This window comes from Mirounga angustirostris, unplaced genomic scaffold, assembly GCF_029215605.1.
Source record: "Mirounga angustirostris isolate CCGP_5_RB_7025 unplaced genomic scaffold, mMirAng1.0.hap1 SCAF_15, whole genome shotgun sequence".
Taxonomy (NCBI): domain Eukaryota; kingdom Metazoa; phylum Chordata; class Mammalia; order Carnivora; family Phocidae; genus Mirounga; species Mirounga angustirostris.
This window is the reverse complement of record NW_026991723.1, coordinates 17,945,136-17,960,617: the sequence shown is the minus strand read 5'-3', so window position 1 is coordinate 17,960,617 and position 15,482 is coordinate 17,945,136. Positions and strand designations below refer to the sequence as shown.

At 44.5% G+C, this 15,482-nt stretch overlaps 1 protein-coding gene and 1 long non-coding RNA gene across 3 annotated transcripts in view; one reads left to right on the top strand and one right to left on the bottom strand.

Moving 5' to 3' along the window:
• PCSK5 (proprotein convertase subtilisin/kexin type 5) overlaps positions 1–15,482 on the bottom strand; it is a 466,280-nt gene that overhangs the window by 119,400 nt on the left and 331,398 nt on the right. The window lies entirely within an intron of this gene.
• Positions 4,398–15,482, top strand: part of LOC135362706 (uncharacterized) — a 46,063-nt gene continuing 34,978 nt past the window's right edge. The window contains exons 1-2 of the long non-coding RNA XR_010407699.1: positions 4,398–4,745; positions 6,361–6,642. This is a non-coding gene — a long non-coding RNA (uncharacterized LOC135362706). The remainder of the gene's footprint in view (positions 4,746–6,360; positions 6,643–15,482) is intronic.

Here is a 15,482-nt window from a genome sequence, read left to right as displayed (position 1 = left end):
CTTTATGAGATCATCCGGAATATGTACACATTTATTACATCATCCACAGCTACGAAACATGATTGAGACTCATATAATAATAATTTTTAGGCAGATATGATCAGAAGAATTTCCATTTCTCCTGCAGAAATGTTAGGCTTTCTTTTGTACTTTGTAATATCCTTTATGGATTAGAGCCAAATTTGTTATAACATTTGAGCAATACATATATATATATATATATATATATATATATATATATATATATATACTCTAAATAAATGAATAAACACAGAAGTAGATAATGTGAGTATAAAACAACTTTTGGCAAGGGTGATCAGTAAGAGAAAATGGGAAGAGCATTTGACGAGAGATCAGCCATGTGGTTTTGATCTGGTTATTTCAGTGAGCCACCTTGGGATACTGCATTATCTGTAGGCTTCTATGTATGTGCTTTATCACTCAGATGCCAGGAATTACAGAATGTGACTTTCCTGAGTGACTCTACAGCCACAAAGCTAATCAAGTAACACTATTTCTTTGCAAGGATGCCAATACCTAGTTTCCAACTTAAGATACTGCTGTGTGAAGACAGTTCTCATGAAAAGAAATCCATACATTTATTACTTTTCACTAGCTATAATAAGTACTCAGTAGTATTTTCAAGTTATATACTAATGAAATAACTCAGTTTTTAAAGCCTTTTTGAGTGTGACATTTTATAGCAAGGCTCAAAATATGAGGCCATAAAGTGAGACTACAGCAGCTTTACTTATAAGTCTACACAATTATTCAGCCTTAAAAAGGGAGGAAATTCTGACATGTGCTACAACATGGATGAACCTTGAAAATGTTAAGTGAAATAAACCAGTCACAAAAGAACAAATGTATGATTCCACTTATATAAGGTGCGTGGAGGAGTCAGATTTAGAGGGATAGAGAGTAGAATGGAGGTTGGTAGGGGCTTAATGGGCACACCGTTTCAACTGGGGAAGATGGAAATGTTCTGGAGACAGAGGAATGGTGGTATTGGTTGCATTATGATGTGAATGCAATTAATGGCATAGATCTGTACATTAATAATGGTTAAAACAGTACATTTTATCTCATATATGTCCCCCCACCCCACACACACATGTAAGTCTACACACTGAGTTTGTTCCTTACCAGGTCAATACTTAATTTTAACCAAAAAACTCGGGACTGTCTACGCTTTGGGGATGAGTCCAAAGAGCACCAACCACCTTGGGGAGCCAGTTTGTTGAACTGAATCTTGGGAGATGTCCTGTGATAATAGAGATCAATGGATAAATGGATAAAGCTCATGAAAATGGAGACATCTGGTTGATGGATCACTGTTGTTTCTTTTTTTATTATTTGTTGTTTTTTATTTTCATTGGGAACTACAAATGCAGAATAAACATCAAGCAGCTAGAAGGAGGGATCTGTTTCCACAGCCTAGAGGTGTCTGGGGGCCGCTGCTTTTCTATTTTGTCTTCTCAACAGTGACTTCCACTTTTCCTCCCCCACAGGCTTTTCTGATTGACAGGACATCCTTCCTGGTCCCATTGCTTTTTTATTCGCAGGTGCTGGCATTCATCCGTGTAGTTTTGCAGATGCTCTAAATACCACTCTGGTACCCCCGTGGGTTGGCACCCCTGCAAAAAGGATGGCTCATAAATTGTGGATCCAACACACTTGCAAAGGTTTGGTTTCCGCCAGCCTGCACGTTGTCCGAAGAGCAAGGAATTAAGAGCTGATCCTTTTCGTTTCTACCATTGTTTGGGTCCTGACCACAGTTGCTGCTAAAAAAATGTATCCAAAGTGAAGTCTTGGCCAACACACCTGAATATAGTGGTGACGCAGCAATCACCCAGGCTCCCATTCATTGACACCTACCATATTACAAGTGCCATTCTATGTAATGTTTAATCCACATAACAGCCCTTTTATAAATGAGAAACTGAGGCTCAGAGAGATGAGAAATCTTGCATAAATTAATGCAGGGAGGTAAGTAACAGAGTTGGGCTGTGACCCAGGTGTGTCTGAGCCTGAGCTCATGCTCTTTTGGGAGTGTTCTTCCCTGGTATGGATTCATTTCCCTTTTTGGTGTTCCAAGTAGGTTTGCTATTTATTAAAAGAAAGAACTTGAGCACAAGCCTCATCTAAACCACTTGGTGAGGTAAGGGTATCAAAAAGGAATTCACTGGGGAAAAAAAAAAAGGAATTCACTGTGAAAACAAATGAACTTGGAGCAGGCATATTGCACAAAGCAGGTTTACTCAATGATTGAATGTACCCTCCAAATTTATTTTCTCTGATAAAATGGCCACTATTAATTAAAAGGCAATTCTATGTATCAGATTGAGATTTTACAAGCAGTTTGTTCTGTCCACTAGGTTAGGAGCTCCTAAGAGGAAACCAAAAATGGTTTTTTTGAATGGATAAAATAATTGGCTGGGGCTCTGCACAGGGGTTTTCTATACTGTTTAGCTGCTGTCCGAAAACAAAATAAACTGGCTCCTCAGAAATAGTTTATAACTAGAATTATAGCAACCTCTCTCAGCTCCTCCAATTTATATGAAAATCTAGTATAGATGGATTGGTTCCTGTATATTTTTTCCTCAATTAAGAGAATTTTGCATTGCCTCTATGTTTGTGAAAAGTCCTTCCAAGTCCTAGCTTAAGGATGCCAAAATTAAAAAAACACTGAACAGTTGGTTGCAAAACCAGACACAAGAGGGTCAAAAGGCATGAGTGTGATTATTAACTGCAATTAAACAAAATAAATAAAGCCTATTATCCAATCTGTGGAATCACGAATACTTTCCCATGAGCACGGTATGGTAGATGGAAATCCATTTATTGCCCATCTGAGGTGTGTAACATGTCTTGCCAGTCTCCTTTTTGGTGGACTGTCTTTGTTATTCCTGCAAGCGAGCCTAGAATATTTACAGGTTCTCTAGTGCACTCAATCCCCCTACTCCACGGCTGTGATGTTATCCCCCAGTGCTCCTGCCATTTATGGCTGCAGTGGGATTGCTCTCATGGGGGAAACTGTACAGTATCTGATGCATTCATAGTGAGGATTTGGGGTTCGATACACAGTGACAGAGGTAGGTGACCATCATTTGAAAGAACAACTCATTTACCTTTGGAAAACATCACTGATTACCTGAGGCGGGTCACCCTTGGGTGAGAGGAACTGAAACACGCTAAGAAAGTGAATGACTTGGAAGATCAGGCTGTGGACAGAGCTCCTGTGTGCACCCCAGTGAGCACCGTGCTATGGAGCCCAAAGGGCTGTCTCACATCCTCCACTCTGGAGGTGATGAAGGGTGGCAGGTGAACCTATCAGGACCGTTGAGCATTCCAGGTGCTCTCCAACTAAACAAGGGTCCTGACTTGCAGATCAAATCAGTTAAAGCTCAAACGCCTTCCTGAGGAGCTTAAGACCATCAAAATATTCCCTCGGGTGGAGGGAATCCTGAAACACAGGCATAAGGATGAGACTTGTTATCACCCACTTTCACTTCTAGGGTGACCAAAAGAACCTCCCTAGCCCTCATTTATTATTTGCTCTTAAACCCTTCAAAGTACTCGCTGCAGTCCCCCGGCCCCCCTGCCAGTGCCCTAGGAGAGGGAACATCCTCAAATTACCCTTCTTCTCTACCACTGTAGCCGCATGCTGCAGGAAGTGCTGGCTTCATCTTTCCTCTCCCACACTCCCTTAGTCTTTCCTCAAGCCCAGTCTGCAGGTCTAAAACATTGCAGCCTAATCGCTAATTAAGAGAAAAGAGAAGCTCCTGGAAAGAGAAGGAATTTGCATTCCAAGACCTAGGGCTCCATCTGCCCTGTAGCTGGTAATTGACATTCAGTGTTTTATCGGATCATCATTAAGGCTGCCCACTCACAGGCAGCGGAATTTGCCTTCTAGGAGCTCTGTTGGTTTGCCTAGTGACAGGTCTGAATGAAGCACAGTGCCCAGAACACCTCAGTCCCTTAGTGACTGCGTAAGGATTTGATTATTCGGGATGCCATATGTTTAATTGGGAGTAACCAAATTGTGCTTTTTAAAAAGCCCAAGTGTGGACATTAAAAAAAAAAAAAGGGAACAAAGGTTGCATGTGCCTACTGGGTACCAGCATATTAGGAAACACTGGGCTGGGAAAATACACCAATTTTGGAGTCATCCCCACCTGGGTTTGATTTGGGCTTCTTCCTCCAGCTGTCTGACATCAATCAAATCACATATTTCCCTGACATTCTTCTTTCGAGTATTATGGACCGTCTCTCATAATGTGGTGAGGATCAAATGAGAAAACGGACCTAAGCACCTAGCACAGTGGATTTCAGAATATTAGTGACTAATTATCAGGTACTTTAAGTATGTTATCTCATTACGCAGGGGGGCAGGGCTGTCAGCATCATTTGACCAAATGAGGAATTTAAGCGTCAAAATGTTATCTCTCAGAACATCCTTCAAACCTGGTCTGACTGGATCCCGAATTGTGCCTTACCTAACTCCCCAAAGGGACTGGAAAACTGTATTGGCTGCATATGGTGATAGCAAAAGGGCAACCACAGTTACTGACCCTGTGGATCAAGAACCATGACCTCTCAAAGCAACTCAGCTGCAAGATGCCACCCGCGCAAGCTAATCTTTATAAGCAGCTCTTTGGAGACAGCCTCCCTGCATCAGAGCAAAGAGAGGCTGTGTTTCCTGTACTCCGGAGTCACGGCAGTGCCCTTTCCAGGCTGCTGAGGTACCATTTGGTCTGAAGTAGGTGAGCCTCTGTGAGCACACGAGGCAGCTTCTTCCTCTGGAGGAGTTTCACTGAGTCAGGTGCAGAACTTGGGGTTCTGGGCCCTGCTGTGGAGCTGGTACTACGCTAGAACTGACTACCTGCTTCTCCTTTAGGCGAGTGGCCCAGGATGGACTATGCTTCCTCACTTGGGGGGCACTGGGACAAACCACAGTTTCCTGTCTGCCTCAGTGAGGGGGGAAGCACGTAAACAGATGAAAATGAAAACGGGCAGTGTTGTTTGGTTGTGAGTGTGTGTGTTCTGTGTGTGGGGAGGGGGTGGGTGGAGGAGCCGTGGGCAGGAGGTCCCAAATCCCCAGGTGTCAGAGAGAGAGTTTCAGGTGCTTCCTGTCTAGCAACTTCCTTCTACACGGTTTGCATCCTATCAGAGCTTTAGATTCTGTGCAGAGCATGAGACATCACTGGGCCCCACTATGGACAGAGTGCTGCCCCTCCGTTCCTTAAAGAGTCCTCTCATCCCCACCCCCACCCGGCCTTGCTTAGATGACTAGGAGTCATCTCCATGCTCGGGGGAGAAACACGATACAGGTGAAGTGTATGTACCCGGAACCAGATGTCCCACGTGTGAATCTTTAGGGCTGCCTAGTGCTAGTTGCATAACAACTAATCTAACCGCAGTCAACTCATCTGTAAAATGGACATAATCACAGCTGCGTCATAAAATTGTCAGAAGGGTTAAATGAGCTAATATGTGAAATGTGCTTTGAAACGCACCAGCACCCAGTAAGTGTTCAGTGAAAGTTAGCTGTTGCTACCGCAGTGAGCACAACCAGGTCCCTTAGATAAGCAGCCCAAGAGAATGAAAAAAACCTTTAGAGACAACCAAACCTCAGCTCCCTTCTTACTGTATGGATGGCTTTGAAAAATTTATTTAACTTTTCTTCAGCTTTCTAAAGCAAGTTCAGTTGCCCCAAACTTTGTAGCTCCCTGTTTTTTACCTGCCTAAGAGCAGGTAATGTCCTTTCTTCTACTGTGATTGGTTTAGAACTGCATGGTAAATATAATAATATCTAGAAAAGCTTTCCTTCCTCTACCACTGTTCAAGGACCACTTAGAAGAATGGATTCAAATTTTGTTAACCATTTTATTAACTTTTAACAACTCAACAGGCGTGGTCCTGTGTGATTAGCACCAAAGTGCAGTCTGTTCTATTCAGGAAAACGGCAACCCTCCGTCCTTTCACTCTCCACCCCAAATCCACAATTCTAGAACTATCAACTTGCTAAAAAATTGTGGGCACCCCAAACCAATATTTGACAAAAAAGGCTGGTCTGCTATTCCTCTGCCCAATATTATCCCTCTCATTGCCTTTTGGTGACATCACTTAGGAATAACATAAAATTGTGACTTTAACTGGTCTTTACTCAGCTCTTAACACAGTGGTCAGGAATTGGTTATGAATTAATTTGCACAACCTCAGCAGAAACCCAAGAGATGTCTCTTAGGCATTATTAATATCACGAGGGGGTTTGGCCCTGTCAGAACATTCCAGAATGGTATGACTCAATGTGCTCTTGTCTTACCTTGTACCTTAATGCCTTGCTATCTCCTTTAGATGCCCAATATGCATTCCTGCACACCAACCATGCCACAGAGAGCCTGGTTCTGCAGTGAAATTAAGCCTCTGCATCCCTCCACCATTTAGACCTGAGAACTTGCCCTCTCAACCTACTCAGATGGAGAAGTCCTATAGAGAAGAGAGGAGGGCCTTGCAAAAACCCCTTGCATTCTGCCAGAGACTAACAGCTCTAGGAAGTCTACAGGAGCCTTAAGAACAATTCAGCTCCTCTGGGAGAAGAGCCAAATTGGCTGGAAGGCAGACACCTCAGTATTTGAGGTAAGTTCGAAGTCTTGCCCCTTTGGCCTAACCTCTACTCTCTCTTGCCAAGTCCACCCTGAGCAGACCCTTGGCATCTCCCCAAGGGACCATAGTACCTTCCTGCTCTGGTTACTTTGCTGTCGAGGGGGTAGGGGGCTCCTCAACATTTCTAGGGAACAGGCAGTCAAGGCAGAGGTATGGGCCCCGTTTTAGGGGCCCTGGACCTTTAGAGCCCAGCCCTTAGTTCAGGTCTGCAGCCGCCACGCAGCAAGGCGGGGTTCAGCGTCCCACGCTCAGAAAGCCTGAGACTCCCTGGCAACTTGGCTCCCATGAGCCTTGCAGGCAGAACTGGTGAGTCAGGCTCTCCTCCCTTTCCCAGACTCCCCGCAGGGGCTGTCTGACCTGCTTTGACTCCTTTTTGCTTTCAAGGTTGCTCTTGATACTCACCTTAACCTGATTTTACATGGTGTGATGTGCCTGGGGCCCCAAATCTTTCCCAGAGAGGGCTGATTCCTCTCTCCCGCTGTTCAGTTTGCCAAAATGGGCAGGGATGGGCTGCGGAAGAGCTGCCTGGGGGCTTGGGGAACTTGAACGATCTTTTGCTTATGCAATCGTTCAGTGTAATTAGGTTGTAATTTTCTAAAGATGAATTTGTGAGAGGCCCACATTTTCTACGGGATGAAAACAAGCGCTTACTATGGTAGCACGAATGATGGGTGGGTACAGCTGCCAGGAGGAAGATTTCCTTGCAGTGTTGGGAGATTAGAAGCCCAGACCTCGAGTAAGAGATAAGGGAACATTTTCGGGGAAAGCTAGGTGCTTTCTCAGTGCTTCCACATTGAATTCTCAGAGCAGCTTATGTTGATGAGGATAGCTCTCATTTTAAGGGTGAGAAAACGGAGGTTCAGAAAATTTACGTCCTCTGCCCAAGGTCACTGAATTAGTGCTAATCAGAGTAGCTAGCACTTAGTGACGCCCATATGCTATGAATTGTCCTGAATGCTTTACACAGATGCACTCCTTAAAATAATAACCCTATGGGGAGAGAGGGGGCATTGTGGACCACTGTGGCCCTCATTTTTCTGTTGTAAAAGTTGAGGCAATGAGTTACTAAATGAATGATTCTGGGGGCAGAACTGGGACCTAAACTCACGAGGTCACACTCTACTCCTCCAACCAGGTTTTGCTGCACTCCTCTTCACCAGAACGTGGTGGTGATGGGGTTTTATTCCAGGTCTGTCTGACTTCAGGTGTTGTGTGCACCTTCCACTATGCTGGAAATCCAAATAAGTGGTGGTGGTGGTGGTGTGTGTGTATGTGTGCCTGAGTGAATATGGGGATAAATTCAAAATATGCAGTCCTAGACACCTCAATCATGCAACCCCTAACTATTGCTTGCCTACTACTTTCTGGAAGCTGTGTTAGAAGAGCTCTGTGTGTACCCTTCATGAGACAGATTCAGCTCACATAACCAGGAACACAAGCTGATGTAGAATCAAGTATTCGAAATCTAATGGTTGCATAGAGCAGCTGGTTCTAATTGCTATCTTCCCAGAGGACAGGGCCATTTCTTGTTCATTTGAGGGTTCCCATGGCTTTGCTACAGGAGTCGAAAATTGTTCTTAGACTTGATTTGTGTTTTGGGGGAAGAAATTCATTAAAGTTCTGTGTACTGAAACAAAATTGACTTGGGCCTGAAAAAAATGGATATGGTTAGGTGGACAAGGGGAAAGTGGAAAATATTTTAGGAGAGTGGAACAAAGGATTGGAGGCAGAAATAAGCATGATGTCTCTGACCCAGGCAAATGATTGTATTGACAAGCAGAAATGGAGTTTGAGCAAATGAAAAATGAGTTTGGATAGGGATGTAGATAGGTCATTGAACATCAGACAAAGATGTGTCAAATGGGTGTGGTTGGCCAAAGGGAGCCATTGATGATTTTAGAAGAAAGGCAGTGATGGGAACAAATTTGGCAGAAGATCACCCTGGTGAAGTGAAGCTGGATGAATTGCAGGGGACAGCTGGGAAGTCAGCTAGGAGATGGCTTCAGTAGGCCAGAGGGAGGGGATGGAGCTAGAGCAACCAAAATGGTCATGACACTGTAGTTCCCACAAACCTAGTCCCAAGATCTCAGGGAGGGCTGAGCTTTGGAGCTCATCTGCTCTAGCTGCCTCCTTTCCCCTCCCTCCCAGGGATCAGGCTTAATTGTCTGAATGACATTCTAGTCTAGTGACTGCCCAGGGTTTGGATGAAAATGGAGAGGCATGAAGAACTCACTACCTCCCTTTCTGCTTTTGGAGAATTGTATCAGAAATGTCTCCGTATGAAGCCAAAATTGGCCTCCTAGGGAATTTCATACATTGGTCATTTTGGAAGAAAGTAACAGCTGCTCTAAGCGAAGAGCATGATATTTATGGGAATAGTGAAACAAGTCAGAAACTGAGTCCAAGGCTCAGCCAGGATGGCTTTGAGCAAGTCAGGTGAACTCTGTGTGAGTCTTAACTTCTGCAACAGTGGGGACAATACACATATAGCTTCGTACTCTGGTCTATTTGGATAAGCAAACAAAATGGCTTGTGACAATGTTTTAGAAACTTCAAAATGCCTCATAAAGGAAAGGGACGTATGACTTTTAATGCTCCACAGAAGGGAATGGAGTATAGTTGAGTGCCAGAGAAAGCTGGATCCACATTCCAGCTCTGCCACTTTCCGGCACTGTGATTTGGGGCTCCTTCCCCAACCCTTGCTTCCATAGCTGCAAAATGGCACAAATACAGTCCTACCTCGGGAAGTTATTGTGACAACCAAATCTGATGAGGCATTTACAAGCACTTAGCACAGGGTCTGCCTAACCTATAATAAATGATGAATAAATACTATTACTATTATTGATACATGATGACTGCATATAGGAGATGAGTGAAAAAAGAGGAGTCCAGTCCATGGCCTTGAACTTGAGTGAGTAAAGAGACAATGGTCATACTGATGGTCTGAGAATGGGAGGGAAGCTGACTGTGATGATCTGGCAGATGTTTTGAAACGGCAACTCCTGGCATAGCTCTTATGTTTAAGGCACTCTTTTGACAGTGGCTGTTTTTTGGGCCCGCTCCATATCGAGCGGCTGGGCTCCCTCTCTGACACCCACATAACAAGAGTTGATTGACTCAAACATAGTGCAGGCGTTCACAGCCCATTCCGCCTACAGCCATGCCATAAACCATGAGGAGCGCATTGCATTGTTACCAGATAGGGTGTCCTGTTTAGATGCCAAGATGGTGAAAGAAATGTCATCAGCTATGCATTCCTACGGAGGGGCCATCCCATTCTTGGCCAGGACGACGGTTTTGCAGAAAAGTCATGAATCTGTAGACACTCTGACATAAATCCCATGCAGAGGTAACTTGTCACAAAGGGCTCTTATCACAGTGCTTTCAGCTGCTTACTTGGATTTTGTGATCATTCTAAAAACTGTTTTTTTCAGTCAGTAACCAAGTCTTCAGTAAAAGATGAAGTAGTATGATCAGGTTAAAGGTGCATGTTAGTGGAGGCCATGCTACCGGGTTCAGGGAGGAATGACCTTTGAGCAATCAGGCTAAGTGCCTAGTGAGGTAAGGGCTTGAGTTTCATAATTTTTTGTGTTCAGGAGAGAGTGAGCTGTGGAAAGTCCATCTATCCAGAAAGTTTCTTCAGTTGACGATCAGACAAGTGGATTTGCACCTAGGAGTTCCGCTTTCCCAAATGAAGAAGCCAACCATTGTGTTTACACAACTTGCCCCAAATCACACAATTTGTCTTATTCCTTCTTTCTATCCAACTATGCTGGGGGGGGGGGGAACCATCATTGTGGGAATATGTAAAGAAAAATAAAGGCAATGCCATAACCAGAGACCATCGATGATGATGCCATTTCTAACTTGGCAGTGGACTTGATACTAGAAGGATGTTGTAGTAATATTCAATGAACTCATCTCCCATGTTAAATGTCTAGTTCTTTATTCTGAAATTTCTTCTGCTTCCATGTCTTCAAATATTTTCCATAAAGTGGAAATTCCTAATAAGCTCTTCACAGTCTAGATCGGTCTCCTGAGTTCAATAATCCTGTATCCATGGCCCACCAGCCTCTTTACATGTATACTTTGCAGGTATCTCTAACTCAACCTGTTCCACAAGATGAAGGATCTTAATCCAGTACCCATATCCTTCCTATACTCCCCATCTCAGGGAGCGCTTCCAACCATCCACTCAGGAAAGCCAGTGTAGGGAACTCTTCCTCAGCTCCATCTTTCCCTACATCAAATCTCACAATTTCTGTCAACTCTATCTTCTGGACATCTGAGTTCTGTCATCTCTTCCCTGTCTCCAGCACCACCACATGAATCCTATTTCAAGTGGGAGATTATCTTCCATGTTGGTCTCTTGGACTCGTTATCTGCTTTACACATCCTACCCCCATTCTGTCCATTCTGGTTTTTTTCCTCCAATTCAAACTTTGTACTACTCTCCCACCTAAGATCTTCCAGTGCTGCTCCCTCAGTACAGAATAAAGCACCAAAGAATGACTTACAAGTGTCTTCAAATTTTGGCTGTTGCTTCAATTTCTAGCCTATGCCCTGCTGCTCTCAATTTTTTAAAAAATTTTATTTATTTGAGAGAGAGTATGAATGTGAGAGTGAGAGCAAGAGCAGGGGAGAGGGAGCAGACTCCCTGATGAGCAGGGAGCCCAATGCAGGGCTTGATCCAAGGACCCCAGGATCATGACCTGAGCTGAAGGCAGATGCCCAACCAACTGAGCCACCCAGGCACCCTGCTGCTCTCCTTGTAGCTTGCAGCAGACTCTTTTGGTGCATGTATCCTTTGGCTCTACCCTGTCAGTGTGCAGAATCCAGCTTCCAGGGGAGAGCACCTGCTTGTAAGAGCATGAGACCTTTTCCAGTGCCTCAGAAGGCTGCTCTGATGAATACCCATGGCAGGCCAGAAGAACCAGGTTGTGGACACCTAGAAGTTTTCTTCAGCTAGTGATGGGGATTTGGTGATTGGAGTCCACAGCTCCATTGACCCTCCAGGGAGATAACAGAGGCCTGTGTTCTGTATCATTTTCCAGAGTTTCCCCTCAGACCTGAGTTCTCATCACCTCTGTGGTAGTTGGCTTGACAACATAACTTTGGTTGGCTATCTTTCTTTTCTGATCTCACTTTCTCACTCTACCCCTGTCATTTTCTTTCACCTCCCAAACGAACCTCTGTACTTGAATCTTTGTCTCAAGTCTGGCTGGGGAGAACGGGGGACAACTGAGACACAGTGTTAGTCTCCGGCATTCCCATGGGACTTCCAGTTCTCCCTGCCCATCGTGTACTTTCCCACTTAGAATATCCATTTGGTTTGTATCTACTCCCTTCTCTGTTCTCCCAGAAAACTTCTACTCCTTTACAACTCAAAGCTGCCTCCACTATGAGCTTTCTCTGAATCTTTTGTATCACACTATTATGCAGCTGAATTGATTTGTTTTCTGTGCTCTATAGTGCTTTGTACATATATTTTTTAAGATTTTACTTATTTGATAGAGACACAGTAAGAGAGGGAACACAAGCAGGAGGAATGGGAGAAGCAGGCTTCCCGCAGAGCAGGGAGCCCGATGCGGGCCTCGATCCCAGGACTCCGGGATCACTACCGGAGCCGAAGGCAGATGCTTAATGACTGAGCCACCCAGGCGTCCCATACATATTTTTAATTCTACATATCAACTGGTATTTCTGGCCACATGGGTCTCCTCCATGGAGCTAGGTGTTCTGTGAGATCAGGAATAATTTCCCACGATCTGGACCACTAGTTGCCATGTGAAAAAGTGATCAGAACAATTTGGTGAATTAATCGATGGACACATTTGGAGTTAGGAATGCAAAAGAATCACCTGGTAGTTCATAGCTCCATGGAAATATATTCATTAAGTTCAATGTAATTATGTATTTGTTTTTAAAAGCTTTATTTTAGAGTGTGAGCGGGAGGAGGGGCAGAGGGAGAGGGAATCTCCAAGCAGACTCCCTGCCGAGCGTGGAGACTGGCGCGGAGCTGGATCCCAGGACCCTGAGATCATGACCTGAACTGAAATCAGGAGTCAGCTGCCCAACCCACTGAGCCACCCAGGTGCCCTAACTTCAACATGATTATTGAGCATCGACTACACACCAGGCCCTGTTCTAGGTATTTGAGATATGATACTGGGCAAAACACAGGTCTCCTTTCTGGTGTAGCTGACGTTACAACACAGGAGGTAGTACATGATAAATACAATAAACTAGTACATTTTGTATAGTTAGTGTGGTTAGAATCTAATATAAGCCATGGGGAAAAAAGAGGGCAAGCAAATCAAAGTGCTGGCAACGAGTGACCATGTGAATGCAGGTTTTAAGTAGTCGAGTCTAATAGGATCCAGAAACCACAGCAGTAGAACACCCAGAAGAGAGTGTGTAATTCGGCTGGAGTCATTCTGAAGGTTTGTTGACAAGGTTAATTACCAACATGCAGTACAGTGATTTTGCTTCCGGTAGGATAGACATTTGTGCTTCAGAGTACACAAGCCCTATTCTATCTAGGCTTGTAATATCCTTAGTTAAAAATGACTGCTTTCCTAGACATGTGCTCCCCAGGCAGATTGCCTGCTGTGAATCCAATTTTTAATGCAAAATGTCTTTCCAGCCCAGAAGTGCACTACCAATTTATTAAAGTTTGTGGAGAGAAGGATACCGGTAAGACAAAAGCATATTAGAAAGGGCTGCTGTGTTTGAGGAGATAAAGTGCAGGGGTGAAGCAGACTGGGGATTCTGCAGAGGGGAAAGCAGACATTCTCCACTAAGTTCACACCTCCCTTATTCTCAGTCAGCAAAACCATTCAGGTTGAAAGAAAAAATACTACATGGGCGATCACAGTGATTGTGCTGTACCTAATGTACTAATAATACAGTGAATTTATCTTTTGAACGCTCTCAAAAAGAATCGCAGATTGGGGGTTAAATGGGATCCCTGGGTATAAGAATAATTTTAGGAATTAATGATTTAAATAGGAGACTGACAGAGATTCTAGGGGAGATAATGGCTCACCGTAACAAGAGGCTCTAAAAATAAAATTCTGAACATCTATCCACAAAGGGTCTCGGGAAGGAAGGAAAGGCAAGAGATGCTTCAACCAGTACCAGTCACGGAGAACTCTGCCAAGTTTGGTGTCTGTCAGGAGGCTGGAGCCTTCAGGGTCTCCAGCTAGGAGCCTCCACATCCCCAGGAGATGGGATGCCAAGGGGGCTGCTTAAAATTTTTAGGGGCTTCCTGGGCACATGACACCATCCACATCCTTTACATGGTACATGGGGTAATTTGCACTCAACCCTGGGCTGCATTGTTAGCTCGTCTCTCTCACACTGTGCCTCAGCTCTTCGCACCCAGGACTCCGGTAGGGAGAAAGTCCTGGAACTTTCTATGTGTTCTAGGCTATTTTGCACCTTCCGGTCTCTTTCCAGTCCCGTCTTCCAGCTCTATCCTTTCACTCCTGCCTCTTATCCTGAGGACTGATTACCCACTCTGCAACATCCCTACAGAGCATTTCCTCGCCTTTCTTTTCATAGCACATCGGGGCATTTTTCTCTCTAGCATTTGTCTGTTTTAATCACAGTATAAAACCCACACAGGCAGAGTTCCTCCTTACATTATACCCAATGTGCTTAACGCACGACTTGGCACATAGTAAGTGTTCAATAAAAGCTGAGTAGGTGAATAGAGTTAATGAATTAGTGTAATGAAAGAATAGCAGGATGCATTTAACAATCCAATGTACATTTCTTTAGTAATTTAAAGTGTACCACATAGCAACCTCCTCACAAGGGTATATTATTATTCTCTTTTTCTAATGATGGCTCAGAGGGCTAGGTGGTCCATGTAAGGGTGTTATGCTGAATAAGGGCTCCCAAAGATAGCCAGCTCCTCATCCCTGGGACCTGTGAATGTTACATTATTTATGGGGAAAGGGATTTTTTTGCACATGTGATTAAGCTAAAGATCTTGAGATGGGGAGGTAACCTTAGATTATCAAGGAGGACCCACATATCCTTAAAAGGGGGAGGTAGAGGGAGACTTTACTGCATAAGAAGGCAGTGACTCAGTAGGGAGTGATCTATAGATGCTAATGTTGTGGCCCCTTCTTCCTCCCCTTGTGGAGGAAGAAGGGGCCACAAGCCAAGGAATGTGCAAGGCAAACAGTGCTAGACGCTGGGAGACAAGGAAATGTTATCTCTTTTACTCTCTGGAGGGGGTCCGACTGACACCCTGATTTCTACCCAGTGAGACCCATTGCCTAGTCCTGGAGATCAGAAGGAGAATACATATGTATTGTTTTAAGCCACCACATTGTGGTCATTTGTCACAGCAGCTATAGAAACTAATACACCAAGATTCCAAATGTCAGTCAGGAATAGATGTATTGTCCTGACTTGGGAGCTCTGCCATTAAGAGCTGTATGGTTTTGGATGAGTCTCACTTAACTTCTTAGTCTCAGGGCAGAAAGCCAGGTGGGACACTTCTTGCAGGAAAAGTATGGTGTGATACTTGTTACCTGTTTGTGAGGTGGGCTGAGGAGCACCTGATGCTTACCTTAGGACTGTCCTTGTAGGTAGGACACTTCTGGAGAGAGGTTGCTGGAAGCCGAATTCACTGTGCCCTGCCCACCACCCAAATGTTTCATAGCAGCCCTACCAGAGAATCCTGCAGCCCTGGGAGTCACATGGAGAACCCTGCAGCCCTGGGAGTCACATGGAGAATCCTGCAGCCCTGGGAGAGTGGGGGCTGTGGATGGGGCAGAGAAAGGGGTTCCCTC